This window comes from Panthera leo, chromosome A1 (assembly GCF_018350215.1).
Source record: "Panthera leo isolate Ple1 chromosome A1, P.leo_Ple1_pat1.1, whole genome shotgun sequence".
NCBI classification, from domain to species: Eukaryota; Metazoa; Chordata; class Mammalia; order Carnivora; family Felidae; genus Panthera; species Panthera leo.
Window position 1 is genome coordinate 47,507,313 of NC_056679.1, and position 22,390 is coordinate 47,529,702.

The 22,390-nt window shown below is 42.3% G+C and overlaps 1 pseudogene; it reads right to left on the reverse strand.

Moving 5' to 3' along the window:
* Nucleotides 1-1,992: 1,992 nt before the first annotated feature.
* LOC122229322 overlaps nucleotides 1,993-22,390 on the reverse strand; it is a 109,678-nt pseudogene continuing 89,280 nt past the window's right edge.

Consider the following 22,390-nt stretch of genomic DNA (forward strand, 5'->3'; position numbering starts at 1 on the left):
GCAAAAAAAAAAAAAAAAAAAAAAAAAAATCCTTCCTTGATGGCTGCTTGCTGCTTAACATATTTTGCTCAAATCCCTCACCCTGGCAATGAAAGCTTTGTCAGTTTGGTTGTGATGACTTTGGACCCTCATGTGAAAAGTCACCTCCAGCAAGGCTAGCTTATTGTCCTTCTACATGATGTGCCCTTCCTTCTCTTGCTCATCTGTCAAAATCCTGACCATCTTCCAAGTCTAGATTGGATATCCTACTTGTTCCACAAAGATTTTTCTGTCGACCTTGGAAGGAAGTGACCATTTTTGAACTGGAGTCACAGAATCTTAGAGGTTGAAGACATCTTGGAAGATGCTGAGTCCAACTTTCTACCCTTTGACCTTTTCTGGAACATGTCCAAGATGGGGAATACATAAACATGGCAGCTCACTGCATTTACTGGTAAGAATGTCTTTCTTTGCTTCCTTCCTGCCTTCCTGCCTTCCTTCCTCTCTCTCCCTTTCTTTCCTCTCCCTTTTCTTTCTTTCTTTCTTTCTTTCTTTCTTTCTTTCTTTCTTTCTTTCTTTCTTTCTTCCTCTCCCTCTGTCTCTGTCTCTCTAATTTTAAGATAATTTCTGACTCCCTGGGCCTTACTTGTTTTTGGTGTGTCCTCAGGAGCAATACAAAAGACATATCATTCTTCTTTTATATAAAAACCCCTCAAATATTTGATGAGTGCTATCCTAGTTACCTGGACTAATTCAAATGTAACCCTTATTTTTCAGTTGCTTCTTCTATCAAAATGGTTTCTAAATCATTCTCCATCTTGGCTATTTTACCTGGAAGTGCTCCAGGGTGTTAACAATGACCTTAAAATACAGATATCAGAAAAAACCACAACTCTCCTGATTTATAGTATTCATTCCAGAGAACAGGATATGTCTGTACCACTCATTTGGCTCATTATGTACTGTAGTATTTACAAGTTTTTTGGCTACAGAAGAGGGAGGGGATATTTCTGGTGCCTTTGCAATTTTGCTTGTAAACTCCATGATTAGCCTCTGGAAAACAGCAACTCAGATCTGCAAATCTCTGCGTCCTTTAAAGAGGCTCCCCCACATCTAATAGGCATTCAATACTTGGATTTTGAAAAACTCATCTCAAGTGACGAACTTTGCTGCATCTACTGTTCTCTTCTCAGCTCCTATATTATTTGATCTCTTGGCAGTATTGACACCGTTGACCAATTTTTTCCTGCTGGAAACTCTTCCTTTGGTTTCCATGACAGTGCACTCTGCCGATTTTCTACTTAACTCTCTCCACTTCTCAATCTACTTTGTAATTTCTTTTCAACATTGGGTTTCTGCAGGGCTCTTTCTAATGTCTTATCCCCTTCTCCTTCCATGTCATCCTCACTATCTCTTCCCTACTCTGCTGTCTATCTTTTCAAGCACAGATTACTATAATAATCTCCTGCAATCAGAGTTTTAGAATTTTGTGAATGCTTAAAAATGGTTCAGCTTTCCTTTCCTAGGAAGAAAGACTGTGGGAAGAAGACAATTGAAGAGATTTGAGAGCTATTTAGGAAGTGGAATTGAATGAGCCTAGTGATGTGCTGGATTCTGTGGTGGGGAAGGGAAAGGAAGGGAGGGGCAATAGGTAACCAAGCAGTGTGGGGAGGAAGAGTGTGGGGCGTCCGTTGCATGCTCTATTTCCCATCAAAGCACTTCTGTGTTCATTGTAATCACCTGTCTGCAGGCACATGCCCTGCAGTGGACCTGCCCTGCTGGTTCTGGGAAGGCAGGGACTCCAAGTATCCGCTGTGCTCGTGGTTGTACCCCCCTACCATGCACAGCACACATTGTGATGCGTTTTTATTTTTTAGTATTATTTTAATCACGCTCTATTATGTTTAATTAAGTATGAAGACTTCCATCGCTTCTCGGCCTTTTGGCTAAGATCATGTATAGTCAGTATGAAGACCTCCAATCACATCACCTGGAAACCATTTTACCCAACACTCTATTTGGCTGCCAGTCTCTTGTCTCTCTGCTTAGCAATGGTGAGGCAGGTACCCTTTCTGCAGGGAAGAGAAATCCATGGTTTGTTGCCTTTGCCAATAGCAAAAATGGTAGAGAGCTGAGTAGCAAAGCTGTTGCCATTGGCATTTTTCATGTGAACTACACCAAAAGAACCAGTTTGTCTCTCTCTGTCGGTGATGACATAAATTCTTTCCATGTTAGCACCTCTGGTCACTACACACAGATTACCAGTATCAAACTTGATGAAATCAGTAATCTTTCCAGCCTCCAAATTAATGTGAGTGGTGCCATTCACCTTGAGGAGGGGATCAGAATAGTGGGTGGTATAAGCATCATGTGGCACCAGATGAGAGATTCCTTTCATTCCCACAAAGATCTTTCTCATTTTGCACAACTTATAAGTGGCCTCCTTAGGTGTAATCTGATGAACAGCAAAGCAACCCTTGGTGTCACAGATCAAGCAGAAATTGTCCCCAGTCTTGTTAATGCCAACGATGTCAATAAAACCAGCAGAGGAGGTTATATCAGTTCAGACCTTGCCATCATTTTTATTTTTAAGTTTATTTATTTATTTATTTATTTATTTATTTATTTAAAAAAATTTTTTTTTAACGTTTTATTTATTTTTGAGACAGGAAGAGACAGAGTATGACCAGGGGAGGGTCAGAGAGAGAGAGACACAGAATCTGAAACAGGCTCCAGGCTCTGAGCTGTCAGCACAGAGCCCGAAGCGGGGCTCAAACTCACGGACCGTGAGATCATGACCTGAGCCGAAGTTGGCCGCTTAACCGACTGAGCCACCCAGGTGCCCCTATTTATTTATTTTGAGAGAGAGAGAGAGAGAGGAAGCATGAATCGGGGAGGGACAGAGAGAGAGAGAGAGGGAGAGAGAGAATCCCAAGCAGGCTCTGCACTGTCAGTGCAGATGCAGGGCTCGATCCCATGAACCTTGAGATCATGACCCGAGCCCAAGTTGGATGCTTAACCAATGAGCCACCCAGGTGCTCTGAGACCTTGCCATCAATCTTAATAAAACACTATATACAGATCTTCTTTACTTCATCTCCTGTTAGGCCATACTTAAGTCTTTTCCTTAAGAAAATGATGAGAGGGAGACATTCTCTCCACTTATGGCGACCAGTAGATGGACAAGAGGCAAACACACCAGTCAGTTTGTCCAGCAGTTAATGCTTTGGAGCGGCTACACGCATCAGATTCTTCTTGGGACCGTGAACTGTAGCTATGCTAGGCACCAAAAGAGGACTGCCTCCTTTTGGCATGAGAAAAGAGAGCTAAAAATATCTTTTCAGAAAAAGGTTTGGTAGGGACAGTTGAAGATTGTTCAGGGAAGAATGTGGTATCATATCTTACTGCATACGACTGGAGTTATACAGCAGAAGAAAGAAAAGGCAAAAGATGGAACTTTATAATGTACTGTGGGGTGCCTGGGTGGCTCAGTTGGTTAAGTGTTCTACTTTGGCTCAGGTCATAATCTCATGGTTCATAGGTTTGAGTCCTGCGTGGGGCTCTGTGCTGACAGCTCAGAGCCTGAAGTCTGCTTCAGATTCTGTCTCCCCCTCTCTCTGCCCCTCCCCCACTTGCACTCTGTCTGTCTTTCTCAAAAATAAATGAACATTAAAAAAAAAATTTTTTTAATGTACTGTGACATTAACATCAGAAAAATGACACATGTTGGACCCAATCAGTGAAGTAATATTTACTGAGCATCTACTGGGGACGGGCCTCTGTGTTAAGGCCTTTGGGTAATCATATAGGGTTTGCTCAATAAGGACTTGATAAGGGGAGGCCTGGTTTATGCCTGTTGTCCCAGCTGAATTATTAAAAGTTCTCTCTTGTGGTCTAACATTCTAACATGTTCTTATCTGGACAGTATATTAACTGATCACACTACCCCTGAGAGATACGACTAATTCCAATTCAAATCAACAAAAGAGATAGTTCTTGATATTGGGTTAGATGCGGGTCAGAGAGTCAGCAGCCACACCTGGGGAGGGAGGATTTAGGGCTGTCATGAGGAAATTCACCCAAGAAAATTACTGGGAGAAAGAAAGAAACAAATCTAAAACTCTAAATAGAGTCAAGAAATCTCTAAAAGGAAGATCTGGTGGCTGATTTTGACAGGAGTCTAAAAGGGCATCTTTTTCAAGATGTTGCCATCCCTTCCTGGTTTGAAATTTCCACTGTAAGAGTTATCCACTGGGTTTCTACAAAAAAAAAAGCAGTGGGGAAGGGGTAGAATCTTGTCTTCAGAAGGTCAACTACTAAAAAAAAAAAGAGACCTCCCCTCCCATTCTTGGAAAGCCTTTCCTCCTTTGCTGGTGAGCAACAGTTGAAACAATTAGAGACTGCTTGGTTGTCACCTGGGCAGGGGACTGGGAAAACAAGAAGGCATAGATCCTGAGGAAGCTTGGAAGAAACTGACAATCGCCCAGACCCAGTGGGGGCCTTGAAAGGAGAGATGCGTCCTGTCCTGCCGTCCTGTCCTGCCTACCTGGAAGAGCTGAGACATTGTAACTGAAGGGAGGTGTCCATGAGAGAGAAACCAGAATGAAATCAAGTGAAATGATGTGGAGGACTTGTTTCCTCCATGAGAATTCAAGGGGCTGGCCCTCTTGATAAAAATCAAGATAGCCACACACTGTGATGAACAGGGCGGGGGGTCTGTGCCTCTGGGGAACAGAGGAGTGCTGGACCGATACGGGAAGAGGGAAAGAGCTTTACTGGATGTTGTGAGTGGGAAGTCAAGGGAGAGGGAGAGAGGTGTCTAAAGAGGACTTTTAGGATCATTTACTGTGTATGGTTTGTAAAAACACTTTTCCTGATCTATGAGAGTTGCATAGGCATTACCAGCTTCACCCAATAGTGTGGACTCTGCCAAGGGTCTAGGGACCTCCATGTATGCCAAGCACATAGCCGTATGGGTGTTTTTGACAGAATAAATATTGTAGATGTGATTAATAAAGTACAAGCGATCAAAAGCGTTACTGAAGTCACAGTGGTTTCTTGTTATATATATCCCCCATCAATAGGTAATAGAAGAGAGATTTTTGTGTGGGAGTGTAAGGAAGAGTCTTGAAAGGTTTCAGAAGGAGACAGGTGACAAACACCAGTCTAGGGACATCCTCAATTCTTTATTAATCCCCCTGTGTCTTCACTGCTTTATTCCTTAGCATATAGTGTCGAACTTTCCTGTAGAAATGGCATGTGGTTTTTGCCCTTAATAAAAACCTGGGGGCTATTTCTGACATAGAAATTGATGTTTTCCATGAGTTTTCTCTCAGAGGATGAGATAAGAAAGAGGCAGATACATGCTTAAAGCAGGTCTTGGATGTTTTCTTTGACTATGACAGTGTTAAAAATGCAGACGGGCAAAAGAAAACAGACTTATCTCTGAATGGACTGTTTATTTCTGTGGTGATTAACTCACAGTGTTGTGTTCTTGCACAAAATCCTTGCGTTCCCCCTCATCGCGGTCCTGTCCCGTCTGCTCTGGTTCAGTCACACTAGCTGCGGTACGCACGTACTACCGTGGCCATACTTCCTGCTCGCTGTTAGCATTGAAGGATTGTAGTGTTGTGTACAATGTGCATGTGTATTTCTGTTCCAGCCTCTTTCACTTAACATAGTGAGCGTTAATGTTCCCACATGATTCAGATATTCATTGAAAATTACTGTTTTCCTAGATTCCCATATGTATATTCTATAACTCACTTAACTCTTTTGTGGGCAATTCCTAGGTTTTTACCATTAGAAATAATGCCGTGGTTTCCAGTATTGTGGGAGCATGTTACTTGCCCCTTCCCCCAGTTGGTCTTCTGAGAGTGGCAGCCTGATGTTCTCTGGGCCCCACATTCTCGCGCTGTCAGCCATGTACTCCAGAGCGGCTCTGGACCTGACCATATGGCCTCTGTCTAATCACAGGATTCCCCTGCCCACAGCAATTGGCTGTGGCGATCTAAACTGATCGACTAGAAGCAGTGAGTGTTTGGCTGAGACTTCTGAGAGACTCACACTTTTTCCTCAAAGGGTTTACAAAGGAGAGGTCAAGAAAGAGATACTGGTGAGACTGTCTTGCCACCCTGGGCAGCCTCACAATGACACCCATGAGGAAAGCAGGGTGGAGCCAGAAGACAAAAACAACAGAAAACAAAACAAACAACAAACAAAACCTGAGTTTTGATGAAGATTTAAACTCTGACTTCAGCCTGTTCTGCACCTGAACTTTTCATTTGTTGAACCAGTAAATCCTGCAGCTACACCCCCTCCCCCATACACACACACACACACACACACACACACACACACACGCCACACCCCTTATTTTTAAATCTGATTGCATTGAGAGCTTGGGCTCTGTTGTAACTTTTTTGTTCACATGTCATTGACTTCACAGCATATTGTGTCCTTTAGAAAATAAGAGCTAACAGGTACCCAGGGTTCACCTTGTGTCAGGCAACATGTTAAAGACTTTACGTTCATTATCATAGTTAGGCCCAATAAGTCATTGGAAGTAGCAACTCTTATAATCTTCATTTTACACATTGGACGTTGAGGCTTAAGGAAAAGACCAGAACAAAACGTCAGTGTAGAGTCACAGGTCAGCAAGCGGCAGGACCCAGATTCTATCCTAAGCCTGTCTCCAGAGCCAGAGCTACATCACAATCTGCCTTTCTGTTTCTCCTCATTTCCTTTATTTATTCCCTAAGAGCAGAATGAATTTTGTGTGAAATCAGAGAGACTGGAGCAAGTCAAGTCCCTTTAAAAAGCAGTGTGGTTAAGGGTTTTTGTCTTGGAGCAAGATACAAGAAACTAAAGGACTGGATTTCAGAAGGAGCATTAAGAAGGAGAGGGGTCTGGGTGGGGGGGGATGGGTTAAATGGGTGGCAGGCATTAAGGAGGACACTTTTAGGGGTGAGCACTTGGGTGTCATATGTAAAAGATGAATCACTGGGTTCTATTCCTGAAGCCAAGACTACACTGTATGTTAACTAACTTAAATTTAAATTAAAAAAAAAAAAGGAGAAGGGTCTGAGAAAAGCCTCATAGGTGGGACTGGCAGTGATTGTGTGCACGTGAGTGTGTGTGTGTGTGTGTGTGTGTGTGTGTATACGATGGAACCATGTTAGGATTCTTTCCTATCACAGAGTCTCGGATTCAAAGAAGTCTAGTCTATGCAGAGTGAGAACTCGTGTGGAAACATGAGTGAGGAGATTAGATCAGATTTTGAATCCTACTTTATTTATTTATTTATTTAAAATGTTTATTTAGTTTTGAAAGAGAGAGAGCAAGCATGCAAGCGAGGGAGGGGCAGAGAGAGGGAGACAGAGGATCTGAAGCAGGCTCTGCACTGACAGCATTTAGCCTGAGGCGGGGCTTGAACTCACAAACGGTGAGATCATGACCTGGGCCAAAGTTGGATGCTTAACGGACTGAGCCACCCAGGCGGCCCCAAATCCTAGTTTAAGAAGTCTAATTGTGATATTATGTACAATAGAGGCCCTCAGTTCCTCCAGAAGGCGTGGTGGACTATGTCCTTGGTGGCCTGTAATGAACCGTACATCCTAGTATTCATGCCCTGTGTACTTCCCTCCACATTGATTTAAGCTTGACCATTTAACGAGCCTTGGCCACTATGACATCAGCAGACATAATGCAAGAGGAAGCTAAAGAAGCTTTTGCACATTTGGGTTTATTCTCTTAGAAGGCTCTTTCTTAGAATCCAGCTGCCACCTGTGAAAAAGCTCAAGCAGCCACAGAGAAAAGTCCATGGAGGAGAAGTGAGGTCACCTGGCTAACGGCTCTAGCTGTCCTCACCTTTTGGCATCCACTACCCCTTGATAACCATTTGAAATGAGGCCATTTCAGTGTCCCCATCATCCTGGTGTCCTAGTCACCACAACATAAAGCAGAAGGATCACCCAGCAGCCAGCCCTTAGAATGGTGAAAAAGAAGAAATTGTTGTTTTGAGCCACTAAGTTTGAGGCAATTTGTGATGCAATAATAGATCATCGAAAGGGTTGGAAATGGTCTTCCTGCTTCCCACCCTCCCATTCTACCTTCTGGCAAATATAATGGGCTCTTTGGGCAATGCAAAGACAAAGAGAAGAAAGCCTCATGATCCCCATCCTGATTCTTGCACCTCTGCCCCTACCCTGCATGTTTTTGAGCTTCAGACATTTATTTATAGCTGCCTATCAATATTTCCCAAGCAGAATTCATTTTCTTGGACTTCAAATCTCCCCTCCTTCTCCTTTCTCCGTTTTGGTTATTGATATTGTCCTGTACACAGTTGGACAAGTTAGAAATCTCAGATTCATTTGATTCTCCCTTCACTCTCCTCCCCATGTTGAACAGCTCCTACTGCTCACTCATGGTAGCACGGCTGCCAGCCTGTCCTGGCTGCGCTGGAGAGGGCTGCTGGATGCCAGGAGATCTAATACAGCTGTAGTAGAAGGCCTAGCCCGGTGAGTGTTACAACTACAACACTGATCTGTTCTTAAAAAAAAAAAAAAAAAAATGGAGTGGCTAGGACTCTAGCCAAGATGGAAAAATCCTTCTTCTGGCAGTTGTACCTCCAGAGAGAATGAGTATCGGTTTCTGTCCCCTCTCCCCACCTCCAGTGTTAGTGGGATGAAGGATCAGTGGCAGTCGGGGCAGGTTAGATACAAAGGAGACTGTGCTCCCTTATAATTTTAGAAGACTTACCCTGGCATCCTCCTTTGTGCAAAACTTGGACCACTTGCACACATTTGACAAAAAGTGTTTTTAAAAAATCCAAAACATATTTAATTAATATGGAGTTGAATCAACTGTGCTACATTTAGAGTGTGTTATGTTATAACGAGAATGAAGTGCCCTGGCACATTTTTAGCCAAGCAATCTGGTTACATTGCCTTCTTCTTGGTATACAATAATATCCCAGATATTAGAAGCCACATATAATTCTTGGTTTCCTTTTTCCATATTCCAAAGACAACTCATTCTTCCTATTCAGCACTAAATGAGGAGTGAAGAGACTTGGTCTCAGAGCTGCTGCTGGTCTGTATGGTGCCGTAGTGCAGGTTAGAAGAAAGGGTCTTCTGTGAGTGGCGGCGGCTATGGACAGATGGTGTCCCTTCTTCTGGATGGGGCTACTCCTGCCCCAAAGCACGGAGCTTGGCCGAGAGGGTACAGGCTGGATTCTAGTCTCCACTTGGCTCCGTGGCCATAGGACTTTGCACAGTGCACAGAGGATACACCTGTTCTTATACCTCTCCTAGGACTCTGGTGTAGCACTACCATAGGCAAGTTGTGTGACCTCATGTTTCTGGATCTGGGTTTCCTCAGTGTGGATAGAGCACTGCATCTGGGGCGTGGATACCTGGGTTGGAGTCTTAACTTCTCTTTTTAGTCACAACATGACCTTGACCCAGTCCTTGATCTCAGTGGGCCCTAATTTTCTGGTTTGGAAAGTGGAGGTGGAATTAGAGAGTTTCCAAGAATCTCCTTCTGAATTAAAAAAAACTCAGATACTAACATGTTTCAGAAAGGCAGGCAAGTATTCAAGATCTTCAAGTTTCATGACAGGACTTGATTTTAATAGTCTGCTGCCATCTTCTTCCCCTTATGGCAACTCAGTCAATTAGTCGATTTCTCTGCATTTTAGTTTTGCTCTATTTGTCAAATGGAGATAATAAGAGATGCCTTGGAGGGATTCAAGGAGGATAAACCAATTAATGGTCATAAAGTCCTAGTGGCCGTGTGCCTGCTAAGTGGTCATGATTCTAAACAGATCTTTATAGTTCCTTGGCTGCTCACAGCCTGAGCGTCAGACAGCACCATTTATAACACGATGTTCTTTTTTTATCAAAACAGACCCACTGAGACATTGAGAGGAAGCATGTCGAAGCAAAGGCCAGCATACTGACTATGATGGGGGTGGAGGATGGTAGGAGGTGTGAGTTGAGGGAAGAAGAAATCTGTGAATGGAAGGAATTGCTGTTGCAGTTGAGATTTTTTTGGGGACCTGGGTATTCCTGGGAGGTTTCTCTCACGGGTAGGATTAGGTGACAGCGGAAAGGATGGCACCATCATTGGCAGAAGCATATTCTGGCTCTGTATCTGTCGTTGGTGCTCTTGACTTTGGATTCCACATTCTCCTTATTTATCTTGGTTACGTGGGACGGGGATGAGAAGGACGCAGCTGTAAGGAAGGTAGAATCCACTTCCTTAAGAGTTCATCTTGCTATGGCACTGAAGATCCTAGCCAGCCAATATGGTATTTCACTTTTTTTTTTTTTAATTTTTTTTTTTTTTAACGTTTATTTTATTTTTGAGACAGAGAGAGACAGAACATGAACGGGGGAGGGGCAGAGAGAGAGGGAGACACAGAATCGGAAACAGGCTCCGGGCTTTGAGCCATCAGCCCAGAGCCCGATGCGGGGCTCGAACTCACGGACCGTGAGATCGTGACCTGAGCTGAAGTCAGACGCTTAACCGACTGAGCCACCCAGGCGCCCCGGTATTTCACTTTTTGATCTAAGTTATGTTCTGGACAGGTTGACACTTCAGAATCTAGAAAGAATATTTCAGAATAGAACATAAACATGAGCCATTGTCTATGTCTCCATTTTAATTCTTCCTGAAATCTTTTTCAGTTGAAATTAATTTCTTCTTCCTAACATTTCCATATTGCTTTTTGGACTGGACTGCCATATATTATAGGTATTTATGTAGCTCCTTGAGAGTAAAGAACGTATTATTTACCTGTGAGTTTTTATAGTGTCAAGAGTGCCACTTTCAACTTAGAACATCTGTAATCACTACTTATTAAGCTCAGTGTGGTATGTTATATGAGAAAGGAACATGGAAGAATTAAATGACAAAATTTTAGAATTTCAAGATTTAAAAATTTTCTGGATTTATCAATCAGGGTAAATCCCATCATTTTTGCGCCCCCCCCCCCTTTAATATTCTCTGTGAGACTAGAATTTTCCTTTCGATGAAGTAACACAGGATTGGCTTATTTGGTAATCTAATCATGTCTAATCATTGAAAAGCAGGGGGCAGTGATCAAAATATGAGATGAAATTAATTTTGTTGGGGGCAAACAATGGGGCGGTATATCTAGAATGGAAGAGGATAGATAACATGGCAAAGTAGCAAAGGAAAAGAGGAAAAGCAAAGATCTCTCTAAGTTGGCCTTTGAGCAGATTTTATTTTATTTACATAACCTCTCACTCATATGGGTCCTCTCTGTGAGTCCCTTGATATGGAACAACGGAAGCCCTTGGTTGCCCTATGTCACCAAGAACATTACATGAAGTAAACACTGATTCTGTCTTATGATTTGGTTGAACTTTGGATAATGATGTATGTTGTCAGCAGATTCTCTGCTATAATTCTTACCACATAATTTGCTAAGGAATAATTACCTTTGTACTCAATGTATCTAGAAAGCAGAGGTATAAGGTTATATTTCCATGCTCTTCGTGCGCAAAAGAAAAGTTTACTGACCCCTAAGTCATATGTTTTCACCTTAAGTGGGAAAATATATGGAATCAAAGAATGAAAATGTTTTAGATATGCCTTTGCATCAAGAAGTTATCTGGTTCTGGGTGCCTGGGTGGCTCAGTCAGTTAAGCACCTGACTCTTGATTTTGGCTCAGGTCATGATGTCACAGTACATGAGATTGAGCCCCAGGTCGGGCTCTGCACTTGTTAGCAAAGCTTGAGATTCTCTCTCTCTCTCTCTCTCTTTCTCTCTCTACTCCTCCCTTGCTTAAGCATTTTGTCCCTCTCTTTCTCTCAAAATAAAATAAATAAACATAAAAAAAAAAAGAAGAGTTATCTGGTCCCTTCTCTCATTTTACAAACGAGGGTACTGAGACTCAGAGAGCTTAAATGATATGTCCAAGGTAGGAAGCTTAGGATCAGAACACAGGTTTCTGACTCTGAGCTGTGGATATTATTGCTATTTTTACCCCCTGTGTTGATATTGTCTGGCTTGAATTCATAGAAGTGATTATTTTTGTTTGATCTTTTATTTTGCTTCATTCAGTGTATCATATACAGTTCAATGTATTGCCTTCTGTGTGTGGCTGGTTACAGGATTTTCCCTTCTCTGGCGCTGGAGTCCTCATAGTAAGGATCTTAGGCTCCTCCTACCCCAGAGCCTATATGACCATTCCTAGAGACTTAACTTAATATATTTAGAAGCCAGCAAAGGATTTCTTAGAATGATTGAATCCATACTATGTAATGCAAACCATTTATTGTTACTATTATATCAGTAAGGAATGCTTTATGCTGCAAGTATGCTAAGTGGCTAGAGATGCTTAATTATCTCACACACAAGTGGGTGAGCAGAGGTTCAACAATGTCTTCAGAGTCTAAGAATCTAACTTTCTTCTCCACTATCCTCAATGTATTGGCATGCTTTCTTGTCGTCTCAACGTTGCTGAATTGTTTCTAGGCATCACATTTTTATGGCAGCAACAAGTGGAATGGGTCAGTACTGGTGATCTTTTTTCCTTTTTTTTGAAGAAAATAAATGTTTCTTAGAAGCTGTCCACCCCTGACCTGTAGGCATCCTGCTTCTCATTGGGCAGAACTGTGTCATATGTTCACTCTTGTTTGAAAAGGGGCTGGGAAAGAGTTACATAGGGTTTTGTTTTTGTTTTTGTTTTCTGTTTTTTGTTTTTGTTTTGTTGTTGTTGTTGTTTACCTCTGTAGTGGGTAAGAGAGGTATTCTAGATATAACTGTTAGTTAGCCAATCTTCAATATAAAATAGCCCAGGAATAAATATATATAACTATAAGTAATATTCTATATCAACTTCTTTTTCTTAATACATGTTCTTAAAAAGTTTATTTTCTTTTAGTAATCTCTATACCAAATGTGGGGTTCAAACTCACGTCCCTGAGATCAAGAGTCGCAAGCTTTTCCAACTGAGCCAGCCAGAAGCCCCTCTGAATCAACTTTTAATTCTGCTTCATTTTTTGGTCCATCTGCCCTCATGGGGAAGTCAGAAGCTAGGCTTCTTTGTTGGGTTAGATTCAAGAGAACTTACTCAGGATGCCATGTATTCTCAAACTGAGGGACATGGAAAATTGAAGTGTCAGCAGGCAGGTTGGGATCAAGATGTGAGTAAAAATAGGTCATTTATTTTTGTAATGTTTATTATTTTTTAATGTTTATTTATTTATTATTCTTTATTTTGAGAGAAAGCAAGTGAGGAAATACCAAGCAAGCTCTGTGCTGTCAGTGCAGAGCCTGATGTGGGGCTCAATCTTACAAACTGTGAGATCATGACCTGAGCCAAAATCAAGAGTCAAACACTTAACTGACTGAGCCACCGGGCACCCCCAAAACAGGTCATTTAAAGAAAAGAAAGTAGGGGCGTCTGGGTGGCTAAGTTGGTTAACCATGTGACTTCAACTCAGGTCATGATCTCACGGTTCATGGGTTCGAGCCCCATGTGGGGTTCTGTGCTGACAGCTCAGAGCCTGGAGTCTGTCTTGGATTCTGTGCCTCCCTCTCTCTCTGCCCCTCCCCTGCTTGCACTCTGTCTCTGTCTCTCTCTCAAAAATAAAACACTAAAAAATTAAAAAAAAAATAAAGGAGAGAAACCATCAAAGTGGTTAAAGTTATGGGCTCTTGAGCAGATTGTTCTGGGTTTAAGTTCTAGCTCTGTCACTTTCTAACTATGTGACTTTGCCAAGTTACATCCCATCTCCAAGCCTCAGTTTCCTCCTGAGTTTAATGAAGAGAACACTAATACCTTTTTCATTAGGTTGTAGTGAGGAGTTATATCTATAAGTCCCTGAGCACGGTCTGGCTCATAGCAGGCCTTCAGTGTCATTACCATCATCATTATCACGGTCATCATTCAAACAGCAGGATTGTGAAGAACAGGCATTAGGAATGGGTATATAGAATGAAGAACTCTCAGAGCCTAAGGTATGAGAGGAAGTTAAATGGAAAAGCAAAAGAACTAAGTCAGGCAATACATATTCCCTGCAGTGAGGGTGGGCTGCCTCCATTAAAAGGATTCCCTGCTGCAAGATAATATGAATGACTCATACATGGGGGTATAACTCTTATCTCGTGGCTTAGACATATCTCCTAGAAGGTGGCGCACCACGTAGGATTCCAGAGTACAGAAATGGGATGGTGGAGGGAAGAAATGCTGGCAATAGAGCTCCAAGGAGCAGGAGTGGGGTGGGAATCTTCTGGTTAGGGGACTTCTGCCAAGAGTGCCACAGGCCTATAAGAACCATTTACTATAGAAGCCATAAAGCATTAGTTTCTCCCTTTGATCTTCTGACCCTGCTTTGACTGATTGATTGATTGATCGTGTGGGAGTGCATGTGTGTTTGTGTGTGTGTGTGTTTGATGAGTCACTGGGGATGCCCGTTTGCAGTGCCTACTTACATAGCAGCAGCAATAGTAGGCTGGGCATTTGGACTCATTGGAAAGTAGCTGGCTTCACAGACGTGTGTGATGTGTCTAAGTCCATCATCACTGGCTGGCACCCAGGGTGAGGTGGAGATACAAGACAAAGTTTAGGTGGTTCCCACCATCCTCCGAGGCTGGACAATGTCTAACTACCATGCAGATAGGCTGTTTATCTGTCTCAACAACTGCGACGAGTCAGTTACATGGCTTTCCTCCCCTTCCAGAAAAGACCAGACGTATATGATAACTTTCAACAGATATGGTAGACACTATTATCTGTGTTAACTAACTTCATCCACAAAACAACCCTGTGAGACAGTTATAATGATTTACCATGAGTTTTATAAATTAAAAAAACAAAACAAAACTGAGGTCAAGTAACTATAAAAATCATAAAGGCAGCTAAAAACTTTGGGAAAAAACTTGTTTGGAAAGCAGATGTGGTTGGTTCTAAACCTGTGCTTTATGCTAAGACCCATTGACTTCAGTAAGGCTAGGAAAACTGGTCTGTGGTTGTTCTTAAATATTGTTTTATTCTAACTTTTGCACAAACAAGTGGAGTTTAATGAAGCATTGATCCAAACCCTGGGCACTAGGACAGAAATAGTAAAGAGAGAAGAGCCCACGTTCTGGGCTTTTCCTGACATGTTTTGGCCAATGATGTGTGCAAGGCTCCTCTTTGCCCTGAAAGTACACACACAGTGAAACGCCTGGGAGCTGGGGTTTTGCCCTACAGTTTCTGGGGTGGCAGATTTTAGGAGTGTAGCCTTGATGGAGAGATTTGAAGTAAGGGAAGGTTGTTGAGGAAAAGATTATAAAGATTGAGCTGGGTTTTATGAGGGATGAAAGGAAGATGATCAGGCAGGAAATTCCTAGCATGAGCAAAGATATGGAAGTAGAAAAAAAAAAAATATGGGGCTTAAACATAAGCAATTCATTTGGACTGGGATGTAGGGTATATGAAGAGGAACATTTGGAAGTGGGAGATAGATCAATGAAGACTTTAAATGCCAGTCCAAGGAGTATAAATTCTACTCAGTAGGCAATGGGGGACCTATTAAATAAGATCTAAGTAAAAATTTGGGCTCCGGAGAAAGGACAACTTTTTTTTTTTTTTTTTTTTTTGAGAGAGACAGAGATAGAGAGAGAGAGACAGAGAGAGAGCATGAGCAGGGGAGGGGCAGAGAGAGAGGGGGCAGAGGATCTGAAGCAGGCTCTGCGCTGACAGCAGCAAGCCCGGTGTGGGGCTTGAATTCACCAACCGTGAGATCATGACCCGATGCTCAACCCACTGAGCCACCCAGGCGCCCTGAAAGGGCAGCTTTTATTTCACTTTGACCTCTGTATAAACTCAACCTGGACTATCACAGTCACTGCCAGACTTGTGACTGCAGATTGCAGGCTGTGGCAGCCAATGCCAGCCCTCACTATGGAGAAGTTCCTGACCACCGCCACATGTCTGGGGTGAGACCGAGGCAAAGAATCGTTAGGTAGATGGTAAATGAGTGGAACTGGAGTTTGTGTTTTCGGGTTCTCGGAACAGTTTGTTCATTTAACAAATATTTTTGAGCATCTTTTTAGGTACAGCAGATACAGTCATTGTTTAGGAAAAATGGTCATGCCCAAACATAGTCTACTGCATAGCTTGCTGGCTCAATCTTCAAGTTCTTGGATCTGACCCTTTTATATTGTTCCTGCGGAGTGCTTCGATCTGAGATGCCATTATGTCTTGCCCAACTCCATTTGTAGCCTCTTAACAGAGCCTCATGACTTTTATTCTCAAGATCAGGGTGATACCATGACAGCAGAAGTCAGATCCTAAAACCCTTCAGCGGCTCCCATTACACTTAGATTAAAATCCAAATATCTCTCCGTACTTCACACATCCTTGTATAAACACCCCCCGCCAAGACTTGTGATCTTACCTTTCACCTCTCTCTTGATCACTATGCTCACTGGCCTCTTGCTATTTCTTAAACAGTCATAGTGTATTCCTGCCTCAGGACCTTTACTCTTGCTGGCCACTCTGCTAGGAATGTTCTTCTCCCGGATTCTAGCGTGGCTGCATACTTCCCCCCAACTCCCCTGACCCCATGCGATTCAAATCTGTATTTAAATACCGACTCCTCAGAGAGCCCTTCTCTGGTTCGCTATCTTGTTATCTTTATGGCACCTAGCACTACCTGAAAATCATACTTTTGTTTGTCTATCTGTTTACCGTGTTTATTGCTCGCTTATGCTCTGTGAAGAGAGTATTTTGTTTACTTGTTCATTGTGGTATCCTCAGCACCTAGAACAGGGCCTGGCCCACGAACAGGCAGTAAAAAGTACTGAATGCATGATTATTACTGGGACTTCCTCCACAGCTTTGAAGGAAAGTTGTTTTATCCCTAAAAAACTTAACAGCTATCTTTATGTTTTCCTCACATATCACAGCTCCAAACTTGCCCCTCTTGTCTCTTGCACCTCCTGAATAAGTGACATCCATTTGGGCATGCTAATGGGCAGTTTGCAAGTAATGGAGTGCATTTCTGATTTTAATTCTCTTGGCTGCTGTGAATAGTTTTTCTCTGGTTGTTAGTAATTAAAACAAACAAGCAGAAAGACTCATATTATTCTAGCTCATTGCCAAATTGGCTATTGCTCAACTCAAAATTAAAAGTACACACACCCATAAAACTAGCCAAACTGGCTATTACAATTACCTAAAGATCCTTGTGTCCATTAGCAATGTTGCCTTTCAAGGGTTTATCCTGTTTGGCATATACATCAAAGTAGCAGTCATAAAGACTTCTACAAAAATTTGGAGCATGTAGATGTGGAAAAAATTTTCAGATGTTTTTTAAAAAAAGATTTTGTTTCCAGCTAAACTGCAAGGCATAGAGTAAAGAAGTTCAGTGTTTTGTCAAAACTTGGTTCTTTACAACCAACTGTCACAGTCGCCCCAAAAAGGGCAGATATGATTCAGATGTATTCTGCATCTTGGGAATTAGTGTCAGAATACCAGCCCTGATCTCTTTAGTGAATGATTCATTCGCTAATGTGATTAACAATTCTGAGAGCCAGTGATGTTGGCCACTAATGTCAGATGTTTAGAAGCTGCCTTGTTCATGTTCGTTTGTACTTGGCAGGGAGAAGGGGTCCTGAATCTGCTGTTCTGATTTTTAATGTTTTCATTTGAACCAGGAGAATGAGCTTCTTAGGAGTTCTACAGCTGTCCTTTCTCCTCCTCCTCCTACTCTTCCTCCTCCTTCTTTTTTTTTTTTTTTTTGAAATGGGTAGTACCTATCCAGGAGAAAAACAAAACAATAACAATTCAGGAGAATTAAGAGTAGAAGAGTGTCAGAACCTCATCAAGAGAACCTTGCAGATTAAGTTCCTAGAGGTTTGATGACTATGTTGAGTAAAAAATATTCAGCTTCGATTCATTGTTTGACTCAAAGGCCTGGCTCTGTACCTTTTGGAATATAAGGAATTCAGAAAAGTTGGGGCACATGGTCAGATTGGGATTACTGTTATGTGATTATGTGTTTACATGTCTATCTCTAAGGGTTGACCATAAGCACCTCCAAGTTAGAAACTTATTCATCTTTCTTTCCCATTGTCTGACCTGGGAAGTTGTGTAGTTTAATAACAAGAATGATTATGAGGATGCTGGTAATGGCCAACATTCCTCAGCTCACTGTATGTCAGACACTGTGGTCCTTTGCATACATTGCCTTATTTAATTCTTACAACAACATATTCTGTCCATATTTCATGAAGAAATTAAGGCTGAGAGGTGTTCATAAATTTGTCCACAGCCACAGAGCTAGTAAAGTGATGAGCCTGGGATGTGAAACCATTTCTGTTCTTTGTCCTAACAAGATGTTAATCTCTATACATTATGGTTTGTTGCCTGAGACTGTAGTTAACCAAGGACCCCCCCTTCTCAACCTGGCCTCACGATTCCATCAAGAATTAAAATGTGACCAATGGAATCAGACGATACTAATGTCCTGGAATTAATCACGGTTTCACCAACCAGGAAGAGAAGAGAAAACTTCAGTGTGGGTAACAAGAGATGGAGGGATTACCTGTGTCGGGGATTAGCTCCAAATGTGAGGGCAGTGGATTTGAGAAAAAGGCGAGAGTAAAGAAAAGTGCCCCCAAAGAAAAACCGAGTAGGAATTTCTTTTAGAGGGAAGGTAGATTTTCATTCTGGGAAGTTTCCAAAGTGTTGCTTTTAAGCCACCATCTTGTTCAGATTCCTGCTGGTATGCATGGGGCCGGAGACAAGAAAGCAAGTGGAAAGGTTTGAGCATGCCTCTGTACGCTGCCCTCCTCACCCGCTCCCGGTAATATGTGCTTTGGAAGCAAATGGGTGGAAAGTTTTCCCCACTTTGGCTTCTCTTACTTTGGTACGTGGGCGTAGGTTTGTGTGCCTGGCTCTTCCATGAGGAGTTCAGGTTGCTTTACCTGCTACGGAGTCTTAACAGGGTGAGACATGTGCCTATGGTTGCAGGCCTGTCCCAGGAAAACTTGTCATACCGGATATGGAAATCGGTGGGGCAAAGTGGGAGGCCGGGTTGTCTTATTTTCATAAGACACTTGGGTTGCTCTCCCCTGGCTCAGCCAGAGCAGGGCATCAATGGAGCAAGTGGGGCCAAGAAGAAATCATTTGCATGTGACACTCAACCTGGCAGTTCTAGATATTTTAGCCAAGGGTGCCACTTGCACAGACAATAGGCGTGATGTCCCCATCAGAAAACAAAGGGGAAAAAAAATATCACAGGCTTTTCTAGCCCTTATTATCTCTCCTTGCTCTGGATCTCACAGTCCTGATGGCTCTCAAGTTTTTTTTTCAAACTGATCCTTTTCAGATTTCCTTCTTTGGTCCTTGATTCTCTGTCAGAATTGTCCTCTGGCTTCTATTTGACCAGGGGGGTTTGCAGAACTGATTTAAGCCTCAGTCCTAGCGTGCTGCAGACCTGCTAGAGGAAGAGGTAGCCTGGTTTCGTAAAGCCAGCATCAGCAGCCACTGATGGAAGGTGTTCTTCTCCTAATGTAATTACATAAAAATTAATGATGGGTAAACATCAATGTTAAGAGATTTAATTTGGATAAAGCTTATAAAGCTTGCCTGCTTAATTGGAGTTTATCTGATCCTTACTGTTTTATTTTTTTCTCTTTGTTCTGCAAATTTTCCAAAATCCCAGCACCAGTGTGATACTCTCCCTGCTTCCTTCTCTTGGGCAGATAGGGACTTTGCGAGCCCTGACATTCTTCTGGTACTTTGTGAACTTCCACGTCAGGGGAAGGGTACAGAGGCTGGCAGATATAAAACAGGGAGATGCCAGCAGGGCTGATGAAAAACCCCTCCCCCGAAGGGTTCCAGAGAGAAGCAGGAGCACATTGGAGGAAGTCAGATATTTCCCCCATCTTGGTTTACTCTTTCCTTGCAGGTAGCTGTGGATCTGTGAGAGCTGCTCGCTTTTAAGAGCTCCTACCCAGAGGACAAAGAGTGTTGTCTGGGGCCAGTCTCCTCCTCCTCTCAGGTCTGTTTCTCTTTCTTTCTTTCTTTCTTTCTTTCTTTCTTTCTTTCTTACATTTATTTTTGAGAGAGAGAGAGAGAGAGAGAGAATGTGAGCATGAGCAGGGGAGGGGCAGAGAGAGAAGGGAGACAGAGGATCTGATGTGGGGCTCGAATTCACGAACTGTGAGATCATGACCGAGCCAAAGTCATATGCTCAACTGTCTGAGCCACCCAGGCACCCCAGCTCTCAGGTCTTTCTGAATCCATGTTTAATTTCCTGAAATGTACATGGGCCAACCGTAACCCGTATCTAACGGGTAGCCAATTTATATGCATCTTTCTCAAGGAGGATGAGAGAGTCCTTGTTTCCAATCTCCGGATGTGATTTTTTTCCCCTACGACAGAACCTGATTCCTCGCATCTTCACATTCACGGGTGGATCCAACCTTCCGTTTGTCATCTCATGCTTCCACTTGTACAAAAAGGCCCATCAGGCTGCCGAACCATGAACAGGCAGCGGAAATGGGACTTTTTGAGGAAAGGAAATGGTTTGGTGCAAGTGCTTAATTTTTTGCTTTTTAACTGCAGCGAATACTTTTTAAAGACTATTTGTCCTATTGGGACTATTGGAAGAAGCGTTACATTCATTTTATAGTCTCTGCTAGTTGGGTACTTATTTTATCCAAAAAAAGGAAGAAAGACAATTCCGTGTGCCAGGAATCCATCTGCTGTTAAATTTCGCGAGAACTAGAACGCACTGAAAAATACGGCCAGACACTTTGTTCATGTTTTCTCCACCTTTGGACTGATACCAGTCATAAAACTCCCATCTTGTATAGACAATCTGTTAAAATAAGTTACTAAGAAACCCAAACAGGTGTAAAGGTCATTCTTAGTGTGAGTGGGCTTTCTTTTTGCTGTGGTTACAGCCAAACCCAAAGTCACTTCGAGATGGGGTTTTATAGATGATGTTTTAAGCTGTAAACCACATTATATGATTGGAGAACCGCACCCAGCACGGTCAGTTTTCCTGTTCCGGAACTCTCGGTGCGACTCAGTGAATAATTCATGTTCATTCCTCATGTTCTCACTTTGTTCAGACCTGGAGCTTATGAGCAGGTTACTCCACTGCATTTTAAATACGTCATGTCTCCCAAGGTGTATTTTAAAACATACATGGACAACGAAAAGGAAGCAAAATGTGTCCTCAGTATGAGGGACAAAGGATGTTGTTAACAAATGGGAAAGCATTCTATATCTAGAGAGCCTGAGGAAAATTGATCAAATATGGGAAGGGCATATAGATTTGAGGGCAAAAGCAAATGCATTTGAAGGGAAGAGACTACTCTTCTCTGCATTTCCTGAGCACCTATATTAGAAAACAGGCATTTTGTTAAGCGTTTCAGGCACATTATCTCATTAAATCCTAGATAAGCTTTGTGGAATAGCCAGAGCCTGGGTGAAGAAAGGTGAATAACTTGCTCAAGTGCTCATCGCCAGGAATTAGCTGATGTACCAGTGCAGCCCAGGGTGGTTTACCTCCTGCCCGAGGCTGTCTCTACATGGAGTCCCTGTGGTGGTCACCGATGTGTCTGCTTTCATGGGTTGTAACATCAAAAAGGCAGAAGAATAGAAATGTCTTTTTGGGTTGGGCCTGGCTTTTCAATGATAAGATAATGAATGGCTGGCAATAATGGTGAAAATGTATATGCTTACCAAACTGAAGAGCTTCTATGCTCATCTGGATAGAAAGGAAATAATGTGTGATATATAGACTTATCTTGCTTTTCTCTAAGGGGGAGCAATGGTGAGTCATTACTTCTAATAAAGTCAAAGCAGATCTTTTTTTTTCTTTTTTGCAGAAAAATCTATTGTTTTTTTTACAACCCACTCCTACCTCTAAATGAATCTGTTAAATTGTCTACATTTTAAGTGAAACTGTTCAAATTCCTTTACCTACCTAGAGGCAGGACTGTTTCTTTTCTCTTTCAGTCTTGCCTAAGGAAAAAGAACTCTTTCAGAACCTGGTATCTGAAGTTGCCTTCGCTGACTCTGGGAGATTTCTAGACCAATGCTCTTTTTTATTTTTATTTTTATTTAAATCAAAGTTAGTTAACATGTAGTATAATAATGATTTCAGGAATAGAATTGAGTGATTCATCACTTACATATACCAGCCAGTACTCATCCCTTCAAGTGTCCTCCTTAATGCCCACTGCCCATTTAGCCTATCCCTCCACCCAACACCCTGCCAACAACCCTCAGTTTTTTTCTCTGTCTTTAAGAGTCTCTCTCTCTCTCTCTTTTTTTGTATTTAATAGTCTCTATGGTTTGTCTCCCTCTCTGTTTTTATCTTATTTTTTCTGCCCTTCCCCTATGTTCATCTGTTTTATATCTTAAAT